Raw genomic sequence first — 14893 nt, forward strand, 5'->3', positions numbered from 1 at the left:
AACAAATAACGCAACATATTTTAAGAAAAAAGAAAAAGAAGAAGATAGCAGGAGAGGAAGAATGAAGGGGAGTAAGTCAGAGGGGGAGACGAACCATGAGAGATGATGGACTCTGAAAAACAAACTGAGGGTTCTAGAGGGGAGAAGGGTAGGGGGATGGGTTAGCCTGGTGATGGGTATTAAAGAGGGCACATTCTGCATGGAGCACTGGGTGTTATGCACAAACAATGAATCATGGAACACTACATCAAAAACAAATGATGTAATATATGGTGATTAACATAACAATAAAAAATTTAAAAAAATAAATAAATGAATCCTGGCTCCAAGACCTATTATGTAACCTTGTTACATAATTATGTAACCTTTTATTTATGTAACCTTGACCAAGTTACTTGACTCCTTGTAACCTTGACCAAGTTACTTGACCAAGTTACTTGACTCCAGCTTAGTGTTCCCATCTGTAGAATAACATTACAATAGTCCATACCTCAGAGAGTAGCTATGTAGATTGAGACAATGCACAGTACCTGGCAAACTATAAAATGTTAACTGCTGCAAATCCCTCCACTCTTCCCCATAACAATGATTCCCAAATGCTTCTCCGTAATAGATATTCTGCATCAGAATTCAAATGCAGGGAAAATATGAGATTCACAGCAGGTAGGGTCTTATAAATAATAGAATCCTTCCAAGTCATTATCATGATGATCCTCTGTCTCGGCAATGGGAGAAGCCCTATGATTACATCCTGGTTCTGCTTTCAAGGATGAACACCCTTTTGCATTAATTTCTGTAGCCCTTGTTCCACACTCTGGAAGACTCTGTCTTGTTCAATATCCTTCATGGCCACATCTGAAGTGGGCATTGGGAAGTATTCCCTCCTTGGAGAATTCCCACAGTTTTCATAGCTCATTTCCTGGTGGTACAAGTTTGGGGTCCTGAGAGTGTTTTTACAATGAAAGGTTTTTAAAGTGAGGCTTGTGGCTTATCTGACAATACAGTTCCCTCAGACATATAGTAGACTTCATATTTATTTGCTTCCATTGAGTTCCATGTGCCAACAGTCACACCCAAAGTTCTTTCCTGGGCATAGTTTCAAATACTTTATTTCCTTGCTTCCTCGTCCTGTACCTTTTTCTCTCAACTTAAGGCTTGAAGCTTGGTGACTCAGCATCCTGTGCATCATCAACGATTATCTAAGAGAAAGATCGGCACTACTTTCCCATTCAGGACCAATTCACTGAAGGGAAACCAAATTCCAACCTAGCACCACCATCCTCAGAGGGTAAGACTCACTGTGGGGAATTGAACAGTGGTCTCTCTAATTTCAGATGGGATGCCAGTTACCAAAGCTGAATGATCTAGATCTTCATTTATAAATATGAGCAGATAAAAAATATCACTAATCATAAAGACAGAATCTACCATTTGAAAGAAGAGGCCAAATTAAAGCAGATATCATTCACTAAAATGGAGTTAATGCAGGAAATAGGAGAAGACATTTTTAAAGAATCTTGTTCAGGTCCCTGGGTGGCTCAGTTGGTTAAGCGACTGCCTTCGGCTCAGGTCATGATCCTGGAGTCCTGGGATCGAGTTCCACATCAGGCTCCCTGCTCGGCAGGGAGTCTGCTTCTCCCTCTGACCCTCCCCCCTCTCATGTGCTCTCTCTCTCTCTCTCAAATAAATAAATAAAATCTTTTTTAAAAAAAGAATCTTGTTCATGTTCTTAGTGAAATTTAAAGAGTGAAAAGGGCAGGCTGTCATGAAAATAGAACAATCTGAGAACGAGAGTATCCTCAGAAATTAAAAAGTACATGAATATTTTAAGTTGAAAAGACTACAGAAGCAGTAATAGAAGAAAAGATACTGCTGAAAACTGAATTAATGAATTATAAGACCATCTCAAAGAGTCCTTCCAGAATGCAGGACCAAAAAAAAAAAAGTAGAAAACATGGAAGAAAAGATAAAAAATATTTTTAAAAAGATCCAGGAGATCCAATATTTATATGTCGGAAGTTTTAGAAGCAAGATGGATTAGGTATTATGGGGCACCTGGTTGGCTCAGTTGGCTAAGCGTCTGACTCTTGATTTCAGCTCAGGTCATGATCTTGGGGTCCTGAGATCCAGCCCAGCCTTGAGCTCTGGACTCAGCGAGGAGTCTGCTTGAAGATTCTCTCTCCCTCTCCTTCTGCCCCTCCCCCTTCTCTCTCTCTCAAATAAATAAATAAATATTTTTTAAAGAAACGGAATAGATGTTATATATTAATATAATTGCAATCAATATACAATGTCTATTTTGTAGTATACTACAAAACATCCTTAAAAGAAACCAAAGACCTAAATAAATGGAAACACATCATGTGTTGTTGGTGTTAATATTCTTAAGGTTGCCATACACTCCAAACTGATCTACAGATTCAATACAACCCCTATTGAAATTCCAGCTGGTTTTGTTTTGTCTTGTTTTGTTTTTGCAGAAATTGACAGGCTGACCCTACAATTTGTAGTGAAATGCAAGGGACTCAGAATAGTCAAAACAATTTTTTTTAAATTAAGAAGGTCGGGGGCGCCTGGGTGGCTCAGTCAGTTAAGCGTCTGCCTTTGGTTCAGTTCATCATTGTCCTGGGATAAAACCCCACTTGCCACTCCCTGCTTAGCAGGGAGTCTACTTCTCCCTCTGCCCCTCCCCCCGTGCTCATGCGCATGCTCTCTCCCTCAAATAAATAAATAAAATCTTTTAAAAAATAAAATAAAATAATAAAAATTAAGAAGGTCAGAAGACTGAACTTCCCAATTTCAAACTTCATTACGAAGCTACAGTAATCAAGACAGAGTGGAATTGGCATAAAGATAGACATATAGATCAATGGACTAGAATTGAGAGTCCAGAAGTAAAGCCATGAATCTATGGTTAATTGATTTTCAACAAAGGTGTCAAAATAATCTGCCTTCCAACAGATATAAAAATTTACTCAAAATGGATCTTAACTATAATGTAAAAGCTGAAAGTGTAAAACTCTATTTACAGAGTTCTTTGACTTTGGATTAGGCAATGGTTTCTTAATATGACATCAAAAGCACAAACAACAAAGGAAAACTAGATAAATTGATTCATAAAATTAAAAGCTTTTGTGCATCAGGGGCACCTAGGTGGCTCAGTTGGTTGAAGGTCTGACTTTGGCCCAGGTCATGACCTCAGGGTCCTGGAAAGGAGCCCCAGGTCGGGCTCTGAGCTCAGCAGGGAGTCTGCTTCTCCCTTTCCCTCTTCCTCTGCACCTCCCCCCACTTGTGCATACTCTCTCAAATAAATAAATCAATTAAACAAAAGCCTTTTGTGCATCAAAGGCCAGTATTAAGAAAATGAAAATACTTGTAAATTATAGATCTGATAGAAACCTATTATCCAGAAAATATAAAGAACTCTTACAACTCAACAGTAGAAAGACAACTAATCCAAATGAAAAATGGACAAAGGATTTGAACAGACATTTCTCCAGAGAAGACTGTCAAATGGCTAATAAGCACACAAAAAGGTGCTCAACATAATTAACCACTAGGGAAATATAAATCAAAACCACAATGAGATATCACTTTATACCCATTAGAACGGCCATTAGCAAAACAGAACAAAACAAAAAATAACAATGGAATGCTATTCATCTTTAAAAAGGAAGGAAATTCTGACACATACAACAGCTTGGATGAACCTTGAAGACATCATGCTAAGTGAAATAAACCAGTCACAAAGGACAAATAGAGTATGATTTGACTTCTATGAGGTACCTAGAGTAGCCAAATTCATAGAGACAGAAAGTAGAATGGTGGTTGGGCTGGGGCCAAGGTGGGGGAAGTGATGTGGAGTTATTGTAATGCATACAGTTAAGGTTAAGGTTAGAGTAGGACATAAAGGAAAGTCCTAGAGATGGTTGATGGTGATGGATGCACAAAAATGTGAATGTATTTAATGTCACAGAACTATACTATATCCTTAAAAATGGTAAAAATTATAAATTTTATGTTATATATAGTTGTAAATTTTGTTATATATAGTTCACCATAATAAGAAAGAAGCTCTAAATTTTTTTTTTAAATATAATAACAAATGTGAGCAAAGACGTGGAGAAATCGGAACCCTTATACATTGCTGGTAGGAATGTAAAATGGCAGAGCCACTGTGGAAAATGATTCACCAGTTCCTCAAAAAATTAAGTAGAATTATAATATAACCCAGCAATCCCCCTCCTAGATATATGCCCACGAGAATGTAAAATATTCACACAAAAACTTGTACACAAATGTTTATAACAGCATTATCCATAGTAGCCAAAAAGTGGACACAACCAAAATGTGCACCAACCAATGAATGGATAAACAAGATGGTATGTCTATGCAATTGAATATTATTCAGTCATTTTTTGAAAAAAGGAAGTACTGATACATGCTCCAAATGGATTAACCTTGAGAAGATTATGCTAAGTGAAAAAGGTCAACAAAAATGTCCACATGTTCTATGATTCCATTTATACAAAGTGTCTAGAGTAGGAAAATCCACAGAGATAGGAAGTAAATTAGTGGCTACCTGAGGCTAGGAGGTTTGGGGAGAAACGGAGACTAAGTGCTAATGGGCCTGGGTTTCTTTTGGGGGTGATGAAAATGTTTAATTAGAAAATTAGAATATACAAAAAACATGGGAGAGTAAAAACCCAGTAAACTGTAAATAATTATTGATAATGTTTTCATAAAATCTAATATACATAGTAACACAGGGTTCATAGCATAGGAAAGTAAAAATATAAAAATATTAAAAATAGTCTAGAATTAAAATTCCAGCTTATTTGAACAAATGTGGGAAGTATGGAACCCTGGAAGGAGAATTATAACTATTAAGAGTCTCAACATGTTTGGGGAAGAGAATAAGGCAAGAAGAATAGATATCATTTTTTCTTGATATTTATAAGCTTATATTGGTTTAATTTTTAAAAATTTACTGATAATGACCACAATTGGTTGTAAAACTTTCAAATAATTTCAGGAGGAAAATAAATACAAAGAAAACGTAACCAAAATGACAAAAGTCAGGAAAAGAGGAAAAAACAATAAAGAATAATAAAGAGAAAACAAGATGTCTGAATACATTCTTAGCATTAATAACAATAAATTGAGCAAGCTAAATTTTCCTATAGAAAGACAAAAATCTCTGAGTGAAAAAACAAGAGAAAATTTAATTCTATTCTCCTTATGAATAATACCTGAAATAAAACAACACAGAAAAATTGAAAATAAGTGTGTAGCAAATAAAATTACAAGAAAATGCAGACCAAAAAAAAGCAAAAGTAGCAAAATAAAATCAAAGTGAAATTCATGATTAAAAAGTAAGCACCAAGTAGGACAATAAGATTAGTTTACTTTGATAAAAGTTACAATAAGGAGAATGGTGAATATTTATTGAACACTCACTACATGCCAGGCACTTGACTAAGGATTTTCTCAAGTAATCCTTATAAGGTATGGAGAGACTATAATTAACACTTACATTTTGCAGATGCTGAACAAGGCTTTAGAGAGAATAGGTGTCCTCAATGTCACACAGTGTAGATAGGTGTGGAACTCAAAACTTGATCTGCTAATTCCAAAGTACAAATATGTAATATTAAAATATCTAACTAAAAAACTAATGTGAATAAAAGAATTTTTTTAAACATTTAAATCCCTTTCTCGGGCGCCTGGGTGGCTCAGTTGGTTAGGAGACTGCCTTCCGCTCAGGTCATGATCCTGGAGTCCCGGGATCAAGTCCTGCATCGGGCTCCCTGCTCGGTGGGGAGTCTGCTTCTCCCTCTGACCCTCTTCCCTCTCATGCTCCCTATCTCTCATTCTCTCTCTCTCAAATAAATAAATAAAATCTTTAAAAAAATAAATAAATAAAAAATAAATCCCTTTCTCTAAGAATTTGAAAGATCTCATAGACCAAAAATAAATAGAAAGGAGAGGATTTGGTAACACAACAAAACACATATGTGATATATACAGATAACTTTGAACTCTAAAACCATAGTATATACATTCTTCTCTAAAGTCCAAAAATACTTACAATACTAAATTGTTCTAAGCCACAAAGAAAATCTTATCAGATTCTGAAGAATGGAAATCTTAGTCCTGAGCCATAATTTTTGACCCTAATATAGAAAAGTTAAAAAATAATTATAAAAAAATAACTAACGGGATGCCTGGGTGGCGCAGTTGGTTAAGCATCTGCCTTCAGCTCAGATCATGATCCCGGGATCCTGGGATCAAGCCCCACATCGGGCTACCTGCTTGGCGGGGAGTCTGCTTCTCCCTCCCCCTCTGCCTGCTGCTTTCCCTGCTTGTGCTCTCTCTCTCTCTCTCTCTCCGGCAAGTAAATAAATAAAATCTTAAAAAAATAAAAACTAACGTAAATCTACTTGATGTAAAAATCTTTCTAAATAAAGATAAATTTAATTTGCAATTCTAGATCAGCTAGAAATTATGAACAACAAGAATACACTTATTAAAAACCTAGGGGCTTATGATATTTGATTTGGCAATAATTTGGGTATGACCAAAAGCACAGACAACAAAAGCAAAAATAGATAAGATGAACTACATCAAAAAAATTTTTTTAAAGATTTTTTTTATTTATTCATTTGAGACACAGAGATACAGAGAGAGAGAGAGCATAAGCAGGGGGAGGTGCAGAGGCAGAGGGAGAAGCAGGCTCTCCTCTGAGCAGGGAGCCAGATGTGGGACTCGATCCCAGGACCCTGGGATCACTACCTCAGCCAAAGGCAGAGGCTTAACCATCTGAGCCACCCAGGCCCCCCCGAGCTACATCAAAATTTAAAACTTCTGTGCACCAAAGGACACAATCGGCAAAGTGAAAAGCCAACCTTTGGGATGAGGGAAAATGTCTGCAAATCATATAACCGATAAGGGATTAGTATACAGAATATGTAAAGAACTCCTACAACTCAACAAAAACAAAACCCTAAACCCAATTTAAAAAACAGGCAAAGAACTTGAATAGACATTTCTCAAAGTCGATAAACAGATGGGCAACAAGCACATTCAACATCATTAATAATCGGAGAAATGCAAATCAGTAACTCAATGAGAAATTACCTCACACCAACTTAGGATGGCTACTGTAAAAAACACAGGAAGGGCGCCTGGGTGGCTCAGTCGTTAAGCGTCTGCCTTCAGCTCAGGTCATGATCCCAGGGTCCTGGGATCGAGCCCTGCATTGGGCTCCCTGCTCGGCGGGAAGCCTGCTTCTCCCTCTCCCACTCCCCCTGCTTGTGTTCCCTCTCTCGCTGTCTCTCTCTGTCAAATAAATAAATAAAACCTTAAAAAAAAAAAAACACAGGAAAAAAACAAGTGTTGGCAAAGATGTGGAGAAATTGGAACCCTAATATTTTACCCTGATAGAATTTTAAAACTCTTCTCTGTTTCACTGCGAAATAAGTTTTGAATCAGGGCGCCTGGGTGGCTCAGATGGTTAAGTGTCTGCCTTCGGCTCAGGTCATGATCCCAGAGTCCTGGGATCGAGTCCCGCATCGGGCTCCCTGCTCACTGGGAGCCTGCTTCTCCCTCTGCCTCTCTCTCTGTCTCTCATGAATAAATAAATAAAATCTTTAAAAAAAAAAAGAAATAAGTTTGGAATCAGTCTATTGCTTTCCATACACAGGTACCCATTCCAGTCCAGTAGTCAGCAGCATCCTTCTCCTGGACCATTCTATTAGTTGCTCGGCTGGCTTTGCATGTACTATGACTGCCTGCAATCCAGCCTTTCCCACACTGATCAGAGTGGTCTTTAAAAATAGAACTCTGGGGGCACTGCGTGGTTCAGTCGGTTAAGCGTCTGCCTGTGGCTTAGGCCATGATCCCAGGGTCCTGGGATTGAGCCCCATGTTGGGCTCCCTGCTCAGCGGGAAACCTGCTTCTCCCTCTCCTCCTCCCCCTGCTTGTGTTCCCTCTCTCACTATGTCTCTTTCTGTCAAATAAATAAATAAAATCTTAAAAAAAATAGAACTCTGATCACATCCCTCCCCTGTTTAAAATATACATACGGCAATTTTATATAGTGCTCATGATATTCCAGGCAGTCTTAAGCTCTTTACATGTTTTAACTAATTTCATTCTTATAACCTTATGTGGTAAATACTATTACTATCCTCATTTTACATACAAGGAAATTAAGACACAGGTTGAATGATTTTTTTTCCTGGTGCTACCTTTAATATGTGGTGTAGCCAAGATACATGAACCTGGGCAGGCTCTCCAAAGTCTGCCTCTAAGAACATTTAGAGGGCAACATTTTTGTCCTTAAGAAAGGGTGCAAAACTAGCTTGTTAGGATCTTAAGGCTTATATGTTAAAGGAGAGGCAATTTGGTGATCTGTCTTCAGGGATAAAAAATTGCAGAGGAAAGTTGTTATGAGTTCAATTATGTCCTCCCAAATTCATATGTTGAAGTCTTAACCCCCAATACCTCAGAATGTGATCTTTTGAAATAGGATCATTGCAGATGTAATTAGTTAAGTTAGGATGAGTTTAGACTGGAGTAGGATAGGCTTCAAATTCAATATGACTGAAGTCCTTATAAAAAAGACAAGTTTGGACACAGACATGCACACAGGGAGAACACCATATGAAGATAAAGACAGAGATTGGGTAATACATCTACAAACCAAAAAAACATCAAAAATTGCCAGCCATCCACCAGAAGCTAGGAGAAATGCATGGAACAGATCTTTCCTAACAACTTTTAGAGGGAATCAACCTTGCTGACTCTTTGGTCTTGGATTTCCAGCAGAGCTGTAAGACAATAAATTTCTGTCATTTACACCGCCCAATTTGTGGTACTTTGTTATGGCAGCTTGACAAGCTAATACAGAGATTTCTCCAGAGGCTTCATGTCTATGACCACCTCAGGCATGGAGTCGTAACTAAGACTGTTACAAACTTTAAGAATATTCTTTCATTTGCCAGTACAACTTTTTAAATTGAGGTATAATTGATATACCTTACACTTGTTTCAAATGTACAACAAAAGACTTCAATATTTGTATATATTGCAAAATGATCACCATAATCTGTCACTACATATAATTACAGACTTTTCTTATGATGCGAACTTTTAAGATCTAATCTCTTAGCAACTTTTTTTGTAAAGCTCTTTTTTTTTTAGATTTTATTTATTTATTTATTTATTCATTTATTCATTTATTTGTCAGAGAGAGAGAGAGAGAACAAGCAGGGGGAGTGGCAGGCAGAGGGAGAAGCAGCTCCCCACTGAGCAAGAAGCTCAATGCCGGACTTGATCCCAAGACCCTGGGATCATGACCTGAGCTGAAGGGAGACGTTTAACTGACTAAGCCACCCAGGCGTCCCAGCAACTTTCAAATATGGAATACATTATTATTAACTCTAATTGCCGTGCTGTACATTACATCCTCATGACTTATTTATTTTATAACTGGAAAATTGTAGCTTTTGATTCCCTTCACCTATTTTGCCCTTGCTCCCCACCCCACCTCTGGCAAACACCAATTTGTTCTCTGTATCTAGAGCTTGTTTTTTTGGGGGGGAGGTAGGGGTTAAATTGCACATATAAGTGAGACCATATAGTATTTGTGTTTCTATGTCTGACTTATTTCACTTAGCATGATGCCCTCAAGATCCATTCTTGTTGTCACAAATGGCAAGATTTCATTTTCTTATAGCTGAATAATAGTCCGTGGTTTATATATATATACCATATTTTCTTTATCCATTCATCTGTCGATGCACACTTGAGTTGTTTCCATACCTTGGCTATTGTAAATAATGCTGCAAAGAACATGGAAGTGCATGTATCTTTTTAAGTTAGTGTTTTCATTTTTTTAGACAAATACCCAGAAATGGAATTGCTAGATAATATGGTAGTTCTATTTTTAATTTTTTGAGGAACCTCCATACTGTTCTCCATGGTGGCCGCACCAACTTACATTCCCACCAATAGTGTGCGAGGGCTCCCTTTTCTCCACATCCATGCCAGCATTTGTTATCTCTTGTCTTTTTGATAACAGCCTTTCTAACAGGTGTGAGGTGATATCTTACTGTGGTTTTGATTTGCACTTTCCTGATGATTAGTGATGTTGACCATTTTTTCATGTACTTGTTGGCCATCTGTATGTCTTCTTTGGAAAAATGTCCATTCAGATCCTCTGCCCACTTTTTAGTCAGATTGTTTGGGGATGTTTTTGTTTTTTGCTATTAAGTTGTATGAACACATATATTTTGAATATTAGGAATTTCTTTTTTCTTTAAATATTTTATTTATTTATTTGACAGCGAGAAAATGAGCACAAGCAGGGGGAGTGGCAGGCAGAGGGAGAAGCAGGCTTCCCACTGAGCAGGGAGCCTGATGCGGGCTCAATCCCTGGACCCCAGGATCGTGACCTGAGCCGAAGGCAGACGCTTAACCGACTGAGCTACCCAGGTGCCCCAGACATTAGGAATTTCTTAACTTTGAAGCTTCTCTATGTTTATTAAGATTCTTTAGTGATTAATGATAAATTCCAAAAAACCCATAAGGACCAGGTTGTTTGCCTCTGGATATCTGAGGAAGAAGGAATTTATGGAAGGCATACTTATCTCTACAGCCAGTCTTGTGAAAGAAAATAACAAAAGGATGCAGAGGCAATAGGAACATAAAAAAGGAAAGACAAGAAGGCTGCCCTTGGGGCCTGCCAAAAAAGAAAAAGTGAGAGAGATGGGGGCAGGGGGTGGGGTGGGGGGAGGAGATAGGGAGCTGCTCGGACCTAAGAGCCTAGAAGCTTCTCTGGAATTCCAACACTTTTAACTTCTCTTGTCCAGAGACTTGCAGCAATCTTTTCACCAACCTCTTCTATCTCCTGTCTTTGCTCCTGCCATTTCTCCAGCCTGAGTGAATACTTACCTCTTTTTGGAGTACCAGAGCTGGGACTAGGGTGAGGCAAACAAGGCCCCAAGGGTGCAAAAGATAAGGAAAACACTCACTCTCAGGTGCCAGCCCTGCATTTCCACCACCCTCAAAGTGAGGGCTTCTCTAAATTTTGCACCAGAGGTGGCTGTTGAATTCAAGGCTTTTCACCCTTCAATGCTCGTCTACTTTCCCTGATAATCCCAGTCAAAAGTAATTACTTGGTCTATGTGCTGCCATAACACTTTGCTTATTTTTCTATGAACTTAAACACTCCTATCACTCCACGTCAAAATCTGGAGTCATCTTTGATCCTTGCGTTCATGCAAACACCACATTCAATCCATCAAGAAATCTTCTTGACTCTGCCTTAAGAATATCCCCAATATGACCACTTCTCATTCTCTGCCCTGTTACCACTTTGTTCTAAAACTGCTGGACAATTGCAATGGACTCCTAGTTTCTATTCACTTGCCCTACCCACACCCCCTCCCCCCAGTCTGTACAGGCATACCTTGGAAATATTGCAGGTTCGGTTCCAGACCACAGCAATAAAGCAAATATTGCAATAAAGCTAGTCAATTTTTTGGTTTCCCAGTACATATGAAATTTATGTTTACACTATACTGTAGTCTATTAAGTGTGCAACAGCATTTATGCCTTAAATGTTTTATTGCTAAAAATGCTAACCATCATTGGAACTTTCAGCCAATCTTTTTGCTGGTAGAGGGTTTTGCCTCCATGTTGATGGCTGCTGACTAATAAATGTGGTGTTTGCTGAAGGTTGGGTGGCTGTAGCAATTTCTTAAAATAAGATAATAATGAAGTTTTCTGGATTGAGTTGGGCACCCAAATGACTGAGCCACCCAGGTGCCCCTTAACTGATCTAATTTCAATATTATTGTGTCTCAGGGAAGAGGGAGGACAAAGAGAGGGAGAGAGATGGGGGAATGGCCAGTGGGTAGAGGAGTCAGAGCACAGCCATTTATCAGTTAAGCTCTCTGTCTTCTGTGGGCGCAGTTTGTGACACCCCAAAACAATTATAATAGTAACATCAAAGATCACTGATCGCAGATCACCATAACAAATATAATAATGAGACAGTTTGAAATATTATGAGAATTACCAAAATGTTACACAAAGGCATGAGTGAACAAATGCTATTGGAAAAATTGTGCTCATAGACTTGCTTGATGCAAGGTTGCCACAAACCTTCAATCTGTTAAGAATGCAGTATCTATAAAGCTCAATAAAGGGAAGCTCAATAAAACAAGTATGCCTGTCCTCCAAAAAGCAGTCAAGGGATCACCTTTTAACATTTGAAACACAGAGGCGCCTGGGTGGCTCAGTCAGTTGAACATCCAACTCTTGGTTTCGGCTCAGGTCATGATCTTAGGGTGGTGAGATCGGGCCCCACAGTGGGCTCCACGCTCAGCACAGAGTCTGCTTGATGTTCTCTCTCTCCCTCTGCCCCCCCCAAATAAATAAATAAATCTTTTAAAAAAAATTTGAGACAGATCATATCACTCCCCTATCAAAACCCCCAATTGGTTCCTCGTGTTATTTAGAATAAAAGCCCATCTCCTTACCAAGGCCTAAATGATCCTACCTGAGCCCAGTCTATCTTTCCAACCTGATTTCCTACCATGTTTTCTCTTCTGAAGCTCCACTCACATTCACTACCCTCCCTAGTGTTCCTTCAAGCCCACTCCTGCCTAAGGGTCTTTGCCAGTTCAGTTAATTCTACCTTGAAATCTGTTCACTCAGAAAGTAACACACTTTCTTTCTTTCTTTCTTTTTAAGATTTTATTTATGTATTTGAGAGAGAGAGAGGGAGGGAGAGGACAGAGGGAGAGTGAGAGGGAGAAGTGGACTTCCCACTGAGCAGAGAACCTGAAGTGGGGCTCTATCCCAGGAACCCAAGATCACGACCTGAGCCCAAGGTAGATGCTTAACTGACTGAGCCACCCAGGTGCCCTATAACACACTTTACTTCTTAATCTTTTTCAGTTCTCTGCTTAAACAGTACTTTCTCAGAGAGGCTATGTAAAATAACACCCTTGTCACTGCTTTACACTGCTTTATTCCTTTACATTGCTTTATTTTTTCAAGGTACTTATTGCTATTTATATTTTATTATTAATTTATTTGTATATTATCAGTCTTCTCTCCTAGAATGTGTGCTACACTAGGGTAAGGATTTTTGTCTGTTTTTTTTTTAAGATTTTATTTATTTATTTGTCAGAGAGAGAGGGAGAGCACAAGCAGGGGGAGCGGCAGGTAGAGGGAGAAGCAGGCTCCCCGCTGAGCAAGGAGCCTGACATGGGACTCAATCCCAGGACCCTGGGATCATGACCTGAGCCGAAGGCTGATGCTTAATCAACTGAGCCACCCAGGTGTCCCAGGTTGTTTTGTTTTGTTTTGTTTTTTACCATGTTTTATCTTCAGTACCTAGAATGGTGACTGCCCCTGGCATAGGGCAGGAGCAAAGTAAATATTCATTGGATGGATGGATGGATGGATGGATGGATGGATTCTGCTCTGTTGCATAGCTCTTTTACCATTGTTTTACCAATGACAAGTCTTTGTGGTAACTGTCGAGATCTCACTCTGCTCTATATTCCCAAAGTATCTAGCATAGTGCTTTGCATTTAGTACATACTCAGTAAATGTTTGTTAAGTTGAATCAAACCTACCTCTTTATAAGTTTTTCTCTCCCTCACTCTTATCCATCACACATAATTCTACAAGATTAAGCCATCTAAAGTCCAGGTCAGATCATGTCTCTTCCCCACTGTGAACCCTCCAAGGGAATATTTTTCCCCAAATTTTTTTTTATGAAACTATTGTTTGGGGAAATCTTATTTATAAAATATAGTTAAATTGCATACATGTTACTTAATCCTCACAATTATCCTATAAGACAACTAATACTCTCTTCACTTGACAGGTGAGGAAACAGAGCCTCAGAGAGGTTTAATACTTCTTCCAGGGTCAGTTACTTACTAATTGTCTGGTCTACCTGATTCCAAGGATGTGGCTGTTCATAGTACATTTTGCTATAATTTCCCTGATATTCAAAGCCTTCCAGAGTATGGTCTCTATTTTTTTTCAGTATTGCTTCTCCATTATGGCAGAAACTACTATTAAATCTTAGAAGAATACCCTTCTTATGAAACCTTGTGTAAAATGGTAAAAAATAAAAAGTGAGAAATCAGTCAATAATAGGAAAATGATTTTAAAAATTCATATTTCATTCCAAGGACTATCCATGAAATTGATATCTATAAGCTTCCTTTGAAATGTATAAAGACTAAGATAGATTGATAAATGGAGAGAGATAGGACAGAGACAAGGCATGTAGAGTAAAATGTTAACTATATCTAAGAACCTAAACTATGAGAATAAGGTGTTCATAGCAAAATGTCTTCAACTCTTTTTATGCTTTAAAATTTTCATAATAAAATCTTAGGATAATTTATTGAATACTAGGAGAAATTTTTATAATAAAATTTTTATAATAAATAATTTTTATCATAAAGTAATATATTTCAAAACATAGGAAGTTGTATATAAAAATCATTACAGATGGAGCACCTGGGTGGTTCAGTCGGTTAAGCATCTGCCTTTGGCTCAGGTCGTGATCTCAGGGTCCTGGGATCCAGCCCCAAGTCAGGCTCCCTGCTCAGTGGGGAGTCTGCTTCTCCTTCTCCCTCTGCCCCTCCCCCCACTCATGCTCTCTCTTTTTCTGTCTCAAATAAATAAATACTCTTCCTTTAAAAAAAATAAATAAAAATAATTACAAATGTATAAAAAGAGACTGCCCCCTCCAAAAAAAGCTAACAGAAATTTACTAAATTATTATTTTTTATTTTTTTATTTTAGAGAGAAAGAGCAAGAGCACAAGAGCATGCAGTGGGGAGGGGCAGAG

Source organism: Callorhinus ursinus, unplaced genomic scaffold (assembly GCF_003265705.2).
Source record: "Callorhinus ursinus isolate GAN/ISIS: 27379988/994484 unplaced genomic scaffold, GSC_fseal_2.0 scaffold11, whole genome shotgun sequence".
Lineage (NCBI taxonomy): Eukaryota > Metazoa > Chordata > Mammalia > Carnivora > Otariidae > Callorhinus > Callorhinus ursinus.